Below are 15,266 nucleotides of genomic sequence, written 5' to 3'. Positions count from 1 at the left end.
TAAAATGTAATTTCAAAGAGAAATTGTAAGAAGAAGAAGCGAATGGTAGGTAGCAAGTTGGTGAAAACTATTATTATTATATGAATAAAATGTTTTTATCAATCTGTTGAAATTATTTACCATTTGATAACTATATTAATTAAAATTTCAATAATTAAAGTTTTAAAAATACTTTGTTATTTTCTTTATCAACTTGGAATAAATTAAATTGGCGAAAAAGTAAATAAAAATTATTCATAAAGTAAATGTTTTTATAGAAAAAAAATTAATATTATTAAATTAAAAACTAATAAATATAATTATAAAAATTTAATATTTATTCTTTACGTTAAAATTTAAAAATTAAATATTGTGTCTGACACTGATTGACTTGTACTACTGAAGCATGCAATAAGTCTTTGTGTATATTTAAAAATTACAGCAAATAAACTGTAAATTTATTTTATTTTTTTATTATTTAGTAATGTGTTTTTTTTCTTTTGATCATATACACGTAAATAAAAAATTATTAAAGTAATATTAATACAAATAAAAATATATAAAATGATTGTGTGTATCGACGTGGGACAAGTGTCTAATAAAATAGGATATATAAATATATTTATATAATAAAATGGAATATAAAAAGTTAATAAAAAAATTGAAAAATAGAAATAAAATGTAATTTGTTAGGAGAAATTGTATGAGGAAGAAAAGAATGGCAGGTAGTCGGTGAAGAGGTCGGTAAATACCGTCGATTATACGACACAGCAGTATCGTTCAAAGCGAATGGTACAACTACCATCGTTACTGCTCGATTGGCCGAGAAAACTTGCCAGTAGAATCATCGATACAACACGCGGATAATAGCTATAAAGATTGCACCGTCTGCTACGAATTTTCGCATTACGTTTATTCCCTTCCTTTTCACAGTCCCTTTTTTATTTTTATTTTTTTTTTTTCCATTTTTGCCCCTTCAACCTTCTAACATTGTTTTTTTTTTTTATATATATATTTTTTCTAACATTTTCCTCAATTTTATTTTGCACATAAATTGATGAAAAAATTTTTTTTCAACGACAAAAAAAAATTTAATAAAAAAATTTATTTGTAATAAAAAATATTTATTTTTTTATTCTTAAATTATTAATTATTTTATATATATAATTTTAATAAATGTATGATTTATATTAAAGTTTAAAAAGAATTTTTTTTAAAAAATCTTGAAAACCCTTGAGAAAAGAGATTTTATTTTTTTCACGGTTACATTTGATCTTTGAGATTTTAACTGGATCGAAAATTTCCCTACGGACTATCCAATCGAAAAATCTGATTAAAGACTCAATAAAAAATACCATGTGGTTAAAATACAATTTTATTTATATATTTATTTATTTTTAATAATCATAAATTGATAAATTGAAAAAAAAATTAAATTAAAAAATTTTTTTTTAAACATAATTTATAAATTTATTCAGACATATTCAAATGATGAAACATTCCATCAAAATTTTGATTAACTCAACATATATTTTACATAATACTGAAGATTAGAAATGATAAACCAAACGATCAAAGATCTTGATGCAAGTACAAGTGCATCCATTGATAGAAAGCTCAAGGCATTAAATTAAACAGACTATTCTGCACTCTACTAAGCACTTTGATGTTTATAATCTTCAAGTATCCTACCAATGAATTTTAGTCTTTCTAAATAATCATGAGCACAATTCTGTCGTCAATCATTTATTTAAATTTCAAGTAGTCATAAAAACTGAATAGTCAGCCAATCTAAAAACAAAGAATACTAAATAATAAATATTTTTACATGTAATAATAATTTTAAAAAAAAAAAAGAATTGAAGATAAAAGTGTAAATGTAAAATATTTATAAAAATAATAATAATAAAAACGATAATTTGATATAAAACAAATATTTTTTCAAATGATATATCAAGAAACATCTGTGCCACCCCTGAAAATTTAACAGATTCTTCGAAAATGAAGTCCTTAAATTTGTTTTGAGAGTCCTTGTCAAAAAGTTGTCATCTTTACGTCTTCCACTATTCACCATAGTATCCCTTTTCTTTTTATATATATTTTCCCCAACTTCCACTTACATAAAGGACAGTTGGTTCATTTTTTTTTTATTTATTTTTTTCTATACTTTTTTTTGCCTTTCTTATTGAAACGAGGAAAAGATGAAAAATTGTTGAACCGACCTCTTGATCCTTATGTTTCGGACTGAGGTTTTATATTGTGTTTTCAATTTTTTTTTTTTCTTTTTTTATTTCATAGTCTCTTTGTTATTTTTTTTTTCGTTTCGTTTCGTTTCTAACTTTTTTTTTTTTTCAATTTTATTCTCCCTCATTTTACCTCTTGGCTCACTCAGTTATGCCCGGATATATTCCTTAAGTTACCCAATCTCATACCATTCTTTTCACCCAACATCAATGAAGTTTGTATCTGAGGGGAGTTGCACATGGCGAGGTTGAGTTAGTGATGGGCGAGCTGTCGCCAGTATGTGCCAGCTGTTTTGCTACTAGCCATAACATTCCTCCCAACTCCCAACTACTCATTCCATTTCATACACTATATAGTCTATCTATATCCGGGCATTGTGACTTGCTCTCTTTTACTTCTTGCGCTTTATAACATTTACTATTTTATATATATAAATATATACCACTAGTACAATTTTTACTTTGAAAATCTTGTATGACGCAAAAGATACTTTCTCATGTGTCCCAGCTGTTTCAACGTTCGGCATATCATCGAAATATTATATTTTTTGAGTTTTTAAGTCAACCGAACAACACACCTCACTTTATTGTGTTTATTTTTTATATATATACATATTTACATGTATATTCTTTTCAACTCATTTTACCAAAACCAACAAAAAACTTTTTTACGTCACTTGTCAGGCAAATATTTTTCAGACACATTATTTATTAATTTTTTTTTTTTCCCGTTTTTTAATACTATATAATTTTTATTTATATATATTTTTTTTTGTAAACTTTATTTACGATTATACAGTTAAAAAAAAAAAAAAAATACAGGGGACAAGCTTTCTTTAAAATAATGATGATATATTTGTTATTTTATTTTTTTATTTACTCAGGTGGTGATGCTTGAAATTTTGGTAGCGGATAAAATAATAATTTGTTATGGATGTTGTTGAAAAAATATAAAAAACTTTTATAAAAGTTAATTTTTATATACCAGAGCAAAATTTTTTTTATCAATTTGTTGGAGTTATTTTGTCATTCAATAATTATGCTAGTTAAAATTTTTATATAAAAAATTGTACAATCAATGCCAATTTGACCTTTAAAATTAATAAAAAATTATTTAATCATACAAAAATTATTCTATACTTTAACAATAATAATTAAAAAACTAAATTAAACAATTAAACAAAAATAAATAAAATTATTCTATCTAGGATAAATTTAAGAATAAAAAATTAGCATGACATTACAAATTTCAGTAGTACAAGTCAAGCAGTGTCAGACCTCAAATTGTATTTTTCAATTTAACTCATAGAATATATATTCAGTTGAAATAAAAACATAATAAAATAATAATAGAGTGTTAATTCAAGATGATATTGTAATATATATATAAAGTATATATATATATAAAAAATATATTTTTTAATGTAATAAAGTACATAAGCAAATGAATATATGAGTTACATATTTAGATGTATACAAGTACAATGTCATATAGATACGGGACGTCCCAAACACGTGTGCAATACTGTGTACCGACACTTTATGACAATACACATATACCATAAAGTTATGTTGTCTAATTCTATATAACAAAAATACATATATATAAAGTCACAGAGTGCTGAAACAACATGAGTTTCTTCTAACCGCTTAAAGACACTGTAAAGAAAAAAATATATACATATACATACAGCTATATCACACAAAAAATAATATACCTATATATTAAAAAATATGTATCTATATTAAGACAAATACATAACCAAAACATATATGAATATTGTAAGACTCAAGAGGGTGTAGCATTGGCCTGCTTATACAAGTCATATATAAGGATAAACGAATGTTTGAGTGGGGAGATGAAAAAACAAAAAAAAAAAAAGAACTAAAAAATAGGAGGATTGCAAACATCGTGACATTACGATTTCAATCTCACTGAAACCTTTGCATTTTATGGGGTTACACTGTTCGCGCTAAAACCAAACTGAATATTTATTTTGTATTTTATTCAAACAAAAATTTTTATTTATCATATCTCTCGTTTTAATGAAAAAATACAAAATATATTATTAAGAATTTTTTATTATTTTATAATTAATCATTGTGTGTGGTAATTACTTTTTTTTTTTTCTCTTTGTTTTTTCAATTAACGTGGTTTTTAAATTTGAATATTTTGACACTTTTTTTTGGTCACTGTGTTGCGGTCAACAGATAAATGTAGAACAATATGACAAGTTTATACTTGTCATATGACATTTGTGGGTTGTTATATTACTATTCCGTAGGCTAAAAAAAAAAATATAAAAAAAAAATCAAAACACGATGTGTGTGGTAAATAAGACTGAAAATAAAAAAGATAAAAGTTTTATAATAATTATAAAAATCAGTGTGACATTGATGAAAAAAAAAAAGGAAATTAAAAATATTTTTTTTTATATTTTACACACATAAATTAAAAAATTAAAAATAATCATTCAAAATTCATAAAATATTTTATAATATAACGTAAACAAATAATTTATTAAAAATAAATAATAATAATGATAAATTATATTGAAAAAAAAAAACGATTTTGCTGATTGAATATAATTCTTTTTTTTTTTTTTATTATTTTCATAACTTTTATATATGTATACATTGAGCATTAGTCGCCCATTACAGGGGATATTTTTTAATACCCCGCCATTGTGATCTGTTTGCCAATGAGAATGCGGAGTGTGCAGCATCGTGGATAGTACAATGGTTGGAAAATTAATCGCTAAAATCTGGGTACAATGTAAAAGAATTGAGGTTGTAGGTTGCTGATAGTAAACGTAGAAAAATAGAGAGAGAGAAAGGGAGAGAGGAAAAGCAAACGACAACGATGACAACGCCGACGACGACGAGACAGTTATATAGGAATGAGGTGGTAAAAGGGTTGAATAAAAAGGAATGAGAGAAAAAGGGTTAAAAGGTTGAGGAGGTGAATGTTTGTGGCATTAGTGGTGATACTATGAAAGGTCGAGAATTGGAATGGGTAAAGATTATGAAAAAAAAAAATAAAAAAGAATCAGAGGGTATGATTTTAGTCATAAGTCAGCGATTTTATACCGGTACATTGAGTCGAGCCAACGCGTTGAGAAATGATGAGTTCACATACACAAAAAAAAAATAAAAAAACATAAAACACGCACACACACACACACACATTTACCACATATTTTTTGATGGAATGAAAGCGATTGTGCACACTTGGAGTAACCGGAAGTCTGTCTTACTTCTTCTCTCATGTTTGTTTGCTGCTTTTTTTTTAATTTAATTTTTTTTTTTTTTTTCATCTTCTTTTTCTTCTTCTTTATGTGCTTTTTTTAATTTTTTTTTTGCAGATTACTCACGAATGGACTTCATAGGACACTGGACACTGTATGTCATTGTGACTTGCATTATCTTCAAGCCCTTTCTCTCTCGGGAAACGAGGTGTAGAAAGATTCAACAGAATAGAAAAAAAAAAAAACAATGAAAAAATAATGTGAAAAAGGGGTTTGCAAGGAAAAAGTAAAAATATATATATATAGATAGATAAAAATAAATGAAAGATACAAAAAGACACACGAGTCTTATCGAAGAAAATGAAGTCTGGTTTCGGTGGTTTCTCATTTTCCAAACATTACTTTGTAATCTACATTTTCACCCATTGGACAATTCTATATTTACCGACATATTCACACTGTATTCAACAAAATTTTATGTTTACGTGAATGAATAGTAAATGTAATATTTTTTTTTTTTTATTATTTTTCATATTATTGTTGGTTATTGGAATTCGATAAGATGCACAAGATCTTATATTTACTTGTTTATATTTGGCGTGTATTCGATGAAATACAACAACAGAAAATATTGTAAATAAAATGATGAAAATGAAAAATAATGAAAAAAAAAAATGTATATATAAAAAATGAGAAAATTGAACTTGAAGTATGTAAAAATACTTGTACACATCCTGACCTGAATGTTTTTTTTTATTTCATTATTTTTTTTTTTTTTCTTTCTTTATAAAACAGTTGCATGCTATTTTTGATTTTTCTCATGTAAATTATTCTGACACGTTAGGATTTACCTATGTATAGTCAAGCAATTTATAAAAATAACTAAATTTTATGAAAATTGATTTTTTTTAAATAAGTAAAATTTATGAATATTTAAATATTTAATTTTAAATTATTGATGAAAATGTCAATTTATAAATGTAACATAATATAATTAAAGAATTTTTTATATAAAAATAAATAAAATTTTAATTTTATTATTAACCTGATTGAAAATAATTTTTTTTTTTTTTATTTTTCAATTTTCTTTTACTGTAAATTATTGAGTTTAAGATATAAAAAATATATAATAATAGAAAAAAAAAAAATTAACGAAAATAAAGGAAAAAAAAACTTGACCATCTGTCAAAGATTAATCTTTTAGATTTTTTATTTTATTTTTTTTGTTCTTCGTATAGTCTATTGGTCTCTCTATCTCGCCTCTTTACCAACGTAAATTATAAAAGTAAGAACGTGAATAAGAAAAAAGATTTTCCCCTTCGTTGAACTATAATGAGAAAAGTAATTCCAATTTAAATAATACCCCGAAGTGCTGAGAAGAACATAAAAAAAAATAATAATAATAATATTCCTCTCTCAACTGATCGTGTGGTTTTTTAAATTTTTTTATTTTTAATTTTTATATTTTAACCATATTATTTTCAGGGCATATTTCCTGATTTTTCAATTCAATGATAACTGTATTTTTTTTTCCTCTTTAATCACCCATCAAATGTCATTAAAACTGACCTTTTGATAAAGCTAAAAATTAGCCAAATATAAATGCCCAAATTATTTTTAATTATACCAAAATTAACAAATAATTCTTTTATGAAAAATAAATATTTAATAAATTAAAATACATTTGTACATAGTGAAAATTATTTTGATCTTTTTTTAGTGTTTTTTTTTCATTACATTTGATGAGGTATTTTTACAATATATTTTTATTTTTTATAGATGTTAAAACTTGATTGACATAAAGCAAAATAAAGTGAAAAAAAAAATATATATATCACGTTGTTCATTGAGTATAATTGCAAATGGCACAATAGGCTATGAGTATTTTTTTCACATGTCAGTTGAAATGATGCGTAACCTAATTTTACACTAAATAAAGAGGATTTTAAAGAGAAATAAATAAAGCACAACAAATTAAATAAATAAAAGAAAAAATTGTGAATAGAAAGAAGGACCTTACGATCTCAACTTTTAGATACAACTTCTTGTTTTTTTTTTTACATGTTTATAAACATTTGTCAAGAGTGACTGCCATTGACTGATGTGAATTTTCGTGAAAAGCATGAACAAATTTACTTTGAAATATAAATAAATATATATATACCTCCAAACTAAACACACATTGAACCTTTATTCCCACTTTTTTTTACTCTCATTCATTTTTTTTTCAGTTTTTTTTTTTTTTAACTCTGTACACTCTCCAACTGTCAGCTAAAAATTCAAGTAGTCGAGAAATTAATTGCACCGTTTTATATTTCAGCCCACGTAATCCCGAGACTGCGAAATTCCCTTTAACGTAAATCCACAAGCCCTGATGATCAATATAAAAAAAAATACAATTCACCTCAATTTAATAATGAAAAAAAAAAATACATAAATAATAACAAACAAAATAAAAACTCTTGATTAATTTAAATAGACTAGTGTTAATGATTATTTTTATTTCTTAAGTATTTTTTTTTTCATGTTTATTTAAAAATAAATAAAAAATGTAAATTAATTTTATTATATTATAAAGTTACATTAATTAAATTTATAAACTTTGATGTAATATATAGTTTTCATGCAAGAATATGTGACTCAATGTTTATAGCTTTTATACTTTATTTAACATGAGACAGAATAAAGTGAATATATATCAAAAATACTTGTATACCCTTAGGAATAACTATAACCACACGTGCATTTTCCATTGGGATAAAAAATCTATTTTATATCACATGAATACACCACCCTAAAATACAAAATAAATATAAAAAACCTAAATAGATGAAAAAAAATTATAATATAACATTTAAATCCTCAAAAAATTCTATGAATATATAAAAAAATATAAATAATTTAAGTAAATTAAATAAATAAAAAACTATATCATTTACTAATGTATTTTTTTTTATTTTCATTTTATCATTTCATAAACATGATAATATTGTGATAGTAAAAAAAAATGTGGGAATAAGAGAATTGCAGTTGAAGAGGTGATCCAAAATGGACACTAGACTAAAACAAGAAAACATGAGAAAATAAAATGTGTAAGTATATGTGAGTGAATAAAAAAAAAAAAAAGAGTCAAAGTGGTAAACGGGAATATAATACCGTCTCACTTTTTTTCAACAAAATAAAAAAATAGACAAAAAGATAAATTGAAGGTCGAAAGGTGTAAGTAAGAGTACATCTCTTTCGTCAAGTATATGCTCTTACGTTGAGTTTTTTTTTTCAAAAGATGAAGACACTATTCAACAAGGTGTGAAAAGTAGAAAAATACAAAAAATTCCAAAGCACATATATACTATATAACTGTGTGAATTGTATGTATATATCTGTCTAAGTAGGGGACAGTTGAAAAGGATTGGTAAGCATGTGAAAAGTGAAAAGCGAGTAAAAAAAATAAAAAAAAAGCACAACTCTTACGGCTTATCTCAATGAGAACATAAACATGGTAAGTTGAGTGAGCTTTTTTTTCAACGACATTTCTACTATTTATACAGTCACATTATTTTAAAAATAAAATTATTATTAAAATGATAATTAAATGAACAACAATAGCAATGATAATCATGCAAGAATTAAGCACAATAATTGTTAAAATAATAACAAAAGAATTTTTATTTTTTAACTTAATTATTTTAGTCTGATCACTTACATCATCATGTCTATAAATCATTCCATTATTTTGGATTATATTGAGAGGTATTTTATATTGTCTTTAATTATTATCATTTTATATTGAGTATTATATAAATTTATGCTTGAATATATATTTGATAATTGTATATGAAATTTGATAATAAAATATTAAAATGGTCAAAATAAGTTTTTAAATTTATTAGTGAATAATGGATATTTCGATTGACGGGTCTTACATTATTCCATAAATTTCTGTTAACGATTGAGCAACGAATTTAAAAATAAAAAGTTATTTAAAAGTTTTTTTATTTTATTATTTTTTTGAAATTCAATTTTATGATTTTATTTGTTTTATTCTATTTTTTTTTTTTTATGGTTTATTGTGTGTGTGCTTTTTTTTTTTTTCTTTATTGGTGATTAAAATAAATGGTAAAATAAAGTATTATTGATTTGTTTGTTTTTTTGTTTTTTAAATCACTTTTGTTATAATTGTAAAAATAAAATATAAAAATTTGTATTTAAAAAAAAACAATTATAAGTGCACTTTTACCGCTCTTTTTTTTGCTATTGTTATTTATTTTTTTATATACTTTTTGGTGATGTAACGAGTTGGAATTTGTTAGGTGTGGTTTCATCATATATATCCGAAATATTGTCTCGAGTTATCGTCACTTATCAATACCCCAACAAAGGTACGTTCCTTGATTGATTGTTACTAGGCTGAAGGCTCTTACAATAATTATCCTCATAATCTTATTTCATGCCTCAATTTGTCGATTAACTTAAAATTTATCTCGCTTCAATGTCAAATTTATTTATGTACATATAAATTTCCTTGTTTTTTTTTTTTTTGTCTCAATTTCAGGAAAAAAAAAAAACAAACTTCTATGCCCAACTGGGAATTTTTCTTCCTGTCAAAACATGCCAGAAATATAAATTCCCTTGAGAAATTGCATTTTTATTTTTCAACAAAAACAAAAGTAATAATAAAAATTTATTCTGAATAACTATATTGAAATTATATATAGATATTTCAATTCAAATTATTAATCGTTAAATTATTTTTCAACGATTAATTAGTCATTAAAAAAGAACTACCCTGTAATTGACCCTTCAAGGGTTACAACCCTCTATGATGAAATAACAATACAACTAATATTTTTAAAATAAAAAATTTTTCATTCATATAAACAATGAAAAAATAAAATATATATGAAATTTTATATTCAATGTAAATTGATAATTATATTTATCAAAATATATATTATATTTATTTTTTCATTTATTACAACATTTATTATTATTTTTTAAATTAAAAACAATTCAATAATTTTAAAGTTGAAAATATTTTATCCACCTGATGCAATCTGAACAGAAAATTTGCACGTTCAAAATTTTTATGTTTGTATCCCTTTATAAATCAACCACGCACAATGTTCCATGTAAAATTTTCGAAAAAATAAAGATGCATTTGAAGAAATAAATGAAAGCTAAAAAAAGCTCAAAATCAAGTGAAGAAAAAAAAGAATAGAATAAAGAATAGAATGAGAAGAGGAAAAACAAAAAAAAAAAAAAAAAAACTAGTGAGTCTATTATTTTTCAAATCACGTAGACCACCGACTGTCGTCGTTGCGCTTATCAAGTCAGTGTCTGCTAAAAATATTTATCGCGCTCTTTTTATCTAACCTTGTGCAAAAAGGAAACGACACTGTACATATATATGTATATAAAAATAAAAAATTCCATGAAATACACTCTCAACAGTAAACCTACCACCGCACATGCTATATCCTGCTAAAACATAATAACAAAAAAAAAAAAAAACTAAATAAATAAAATAATATAATAAAAAGAAAAAATAAAAAAAAAAAGTCATATCTAATCCGTGAACGTAAATCGTGCTGAAAAAAAATTCTCTTAAATAAAATAAAGTAAATAAAGTATAAAAAAAAAAAAACATAAAATCTCTTTTGGAAATATATACGTAAAAAAATATAAGAGGTATCCAGTCTTCACGTGTATTTATATCAAATAAATATATTATCATGAAAAAAAAAAATAATGCACATGTACTATATATCGATTTGCCTATTTTTTTCATTTAAAATTTTACTGACTGATAGGATAATTCAGAAAGAGTTGAAAGAAAAAATATTGTATATCAGGTGATGGAGGCAAAAAAAAAAAAAAACCCATAAATTATGCAGGGTTGTTGAAACTTTAAAATATATATTTTTTTTTCTTGCAATAATACAACACTTTACTGTACTATTTTCGTTTTTATTATTTATTTATATTTTTTTTTTTTTACTTTTATTTCTGTTTACTCAGTCTTTATATTTCTTTTTTGTTTTTACGATTTTTTTATTTTTATATATTCTCTTATCATTTTTTTTTTTTTTTTTCTGATGAAAGCCTCTATGAGAAAATATTGCACTAGGTGTGTGTGTTTTCAATCCGCATCTTACTCCCCTATACTTCAGTAAACCACCCTCTTTTCCCCACCAATGTTCTAGCTCACTTTCAAATTTACTTTTTCATCTCGTCCACATCTCTTTTGCCCTCTCTTCCATGTCCAATTTCACTGGATAAAAAGTTTTACATGAAAATATCCTGAGATTTAACAGAATATATATCTTGAAAAAATAAAATAAAAGAAACAGGAAAAAAGATGAAAAAGTCACTATACTAGATAATCTAAATCACTATTTTAAAAATTTTTTTTTTTTTTTTTTTTTTTCTCTTGATGAAAAATTTTTTAATAAAATAAAAATTAAAGATTTTTTATTTTTACTCTTTGATCAAAGGCTTGAGAATTTTAGTAAAAAAAACTTTTAATCCATGTAATATGTATTGCATATTTTAAACCATCAATCAGGTAAAAGCTCAAAGTTTAAAAAGGAATTATAAGAGTAAAAAAAATTATGGTAAAATTATGATGACCCCTGGTGACCTGAAAATATTGACTTCATTAATAAGCTGCATTAATTTTTATTAAAAAAACTTGTTCATTGTTGATTAAATTAAAATTTGAATATATTTATTATAATTTATTATTAAATCTTTGTCATTTCAACTGTCATAAAATATTATTGAAATATAAAATGATAATGAATATAATTAAATCAGAATAGTATTATTTTTTATTTTTTATTTCCTAGAAAATTGATTAATTAAATCCATCAAATTAATTTCTTCGAATGTAATTCTATCTAATAAAAGAAAATAGTATCAAACTAATCCAAACTTTTTCCTTTGTTTTTACTCTACACTTTTTAATTTTATTATATTTTTATTTTCGTAAAAACATGCATTAGACTTATCGTTGAGCTTTTTTTTTCCATTGTTCATATTATACATAAAATAGACGTGAGAAAAGAATAAAAAATCGAGACAGAAAATGGTTACAAAATCAAAGTGATGGACAGTGATGAAAAAAAAAAAAAAACTAACACAATTGGTCGAAGGACAATAAAAAAAAAATTAGAGTTAGTAACAGTGAAAAGTGCAAGAAGAGAAAATGGGATTAGCATATTATTTACGTTGAATTCGATAGTAAAAATAAAAAAGTTAAAAAAAAAAAAAAAATGTAAAATAAGAGAGAGGCCCAAAAACAGTCAGCTAAACTTTAAATCTCCTTTCGGAATAGTACTTTACTTGCAACGACGTCTCACCTCATTAAAACACGACGTCTAAGAAATTCTCTAGGGTACATCTTGCGCCTCTTTACTTCTTTCTATGCCCTGAGAAAAGACTATGCCACAGGGGATTTCTTTCACAGCATCTTCATCGAGCTGCTACTTTCTCTAATTTTAATTTTTTTTTTTTTTTTTACATATATATATACTTATTTTATCTCACTTTTGTCTATCATTCTCTATTCACTCATCACAAACTCAACCAACAAATTCTTGTTAAACTAAAGCTAAGAAAAAAAATTAAATAACGTAAATCTCACGTAACAAACTCTGTGGTCCATCAAGTAAGTTTTAAAAAAAAAAAACGTCATATTCATTTCAAGTATAATTCACCCTGGAGCATGGAAAATTGCACCATTTTTCCCGCAATACTTTTCAAAAGTAAAATTCAAAAATTTAGAAAATAAAAAAAAATATTATTTTATTGTTTAATTATTTATTTAGTTTTTTTTTTTTTTTCTTCCTGTTTTTTTTTTTAATATTATTCAAGGAGTTTTATGATGTTGTAAAACACACAAGTTTATTATTTTTTTTTATTTAAACATCACATGTTTAATACGGAAATATAAACTTTGTAAATACAGAAAAAGTTTCATTTTTAAAATAAATAAAAAATTTGTATCAATCTATTATTTTTATAAATAATATCTTATTTATTTTTGAAAAAATTATTTTTAATTTTTTCTTTACTTTGACAAGTTGCTTTTTTTTTTTTTTTTGTATATTTGTAATAAAAGTTGACATATTTTATCTGATGAGTACTTTATTTTTATGTACTTGAAAAATCTACTACTTTCTTGATGATATTTGATTTCTTATTTTTTAATATTTATTTATTATTTATTTATTTTATTTTTTACTTGAAAGATACTTGAAGAAATTTTTATTACTATACTAGTAATATTTTCTTTTTTTTATTTTATATATAAATAATACAGTAAAATTTTTTAATCAACATGATTATAAATAAAAATAATGATGTAAAAATTTAACGTGTAAATAAAAATAATATAAATACTCTACTCTATACTGAGAAATAATTTCTTTACTACCAAAAATTCACTGTAATAGATTTTTTCGATAATCCATAAATGTTTTAATTGATTAATTTTTTTTTCATCATTAATAATCAATAGTCAATTACAGAAAATTGCAACCTAACAATTATCACATTTCATTCACCTTTTATATTCAGTCTTTGATAAAAAAAATTTTTTTTTTTCATTTCCTTTGAAGACATATTATTTATTTTTAAATATTTTTTTTTTCATTTTGCAAGATACGTAGGTAGGTAAAATGTAACAAAATTGCCTGATGATGACAGTGCACCAATTGGCTTCGATGCTTTACAAATACACAAAGAATGAAAAAATAAAAAAAAAAAATAAAAATTACAAGAATCAACGTTGTTAGCTCGACCACTGTGGAGCACAATTAAATATATGAACAAAGACAATACCTCATACACATCAATAAGTTCATTTGTCCAATACCAGATAATTTTATATAAATGAAAGACTAAAAAACAAAAAAAATATATATAAAATGAGAAAAAAACCATACTTCAAATAAAGATAATTCAAAAGCATTACAAAATTGTCTTTCATCATGTTTTCATCATGCTAAATTATCTGATGAATTTCCATTAGACACTGTGATTCATTATCCAAAGTAGATATTCATAAGAGGTCATTAATATTATTAAAAAAAAAAAATTCAACATGCTTTAGCACTAGCTTTTTTATGATTTGTAAAATAATAATAATGAAATTAAATTTTTCATAAAGTGGATAAATAAATTTAAAAAATTAAATATTATATTTTTAATTGAAAAAAAAAAAAAAACTTTGTGTTGTTTTAATGTTTTTTGTCAAAGTATATATGAGTAAAGTTTGTTGGAAGGGTAAAAAACTAAATGATCGATTTGCGTGTCAGTATTAATTGAATATATTAATATTGAATATTTTTTTTTTTTAAATAAAATTTATATTTTTTAAGTTACTAGTAATATTGGTATAAAGTTTTTGTGTATATATACAAATTTAAGATATGTGGTTGAGCTAAACAACACAATTCAATTAACCCGTCGTATTATAAATGATTAATGTGGGAAAGGCAACGAGCTCTTGTAACTGTAATGATCTTGAAAATGTCGTTTTTTTTTTTTATTCAAACTCATATATAACTCATGATGATGATAAAATAATTAAAATATGAAAATAAATTTTTTGTTTTATTTGTTTAATAGTTCTTTCATCATCTTAATCGTTGGTTTTTTTTAAAAATATTATTAAAGTTTTTTGTTTGTCTAGAATTTTAAAGTCACTTGAATTTTAAATAATAAAAGAAGGAATTATCGAACAACAGCTTAAGAAGTGATAGACAGTAATTAAAATCATTATTTACAGTCA

Source organism: Aphidius gifuensis, linkage group LG3 (genome assembly GCF_014905175.1).
Source record: "Aphidius gifuensis isolate YNYX2018 linkage group LG3, ASM1490517v1, whole genome shotgun sequence".
In the NCBI taxonomy this organism is placed as follows: Eukaryota; Metazoa; Arthropoda; class Insecta; order Hymenoptera; family Braconidae; genus Aphidius; species Aphidius gifuensis.
Note: the sequence above shows the minus strand (reverse complement) of the source record.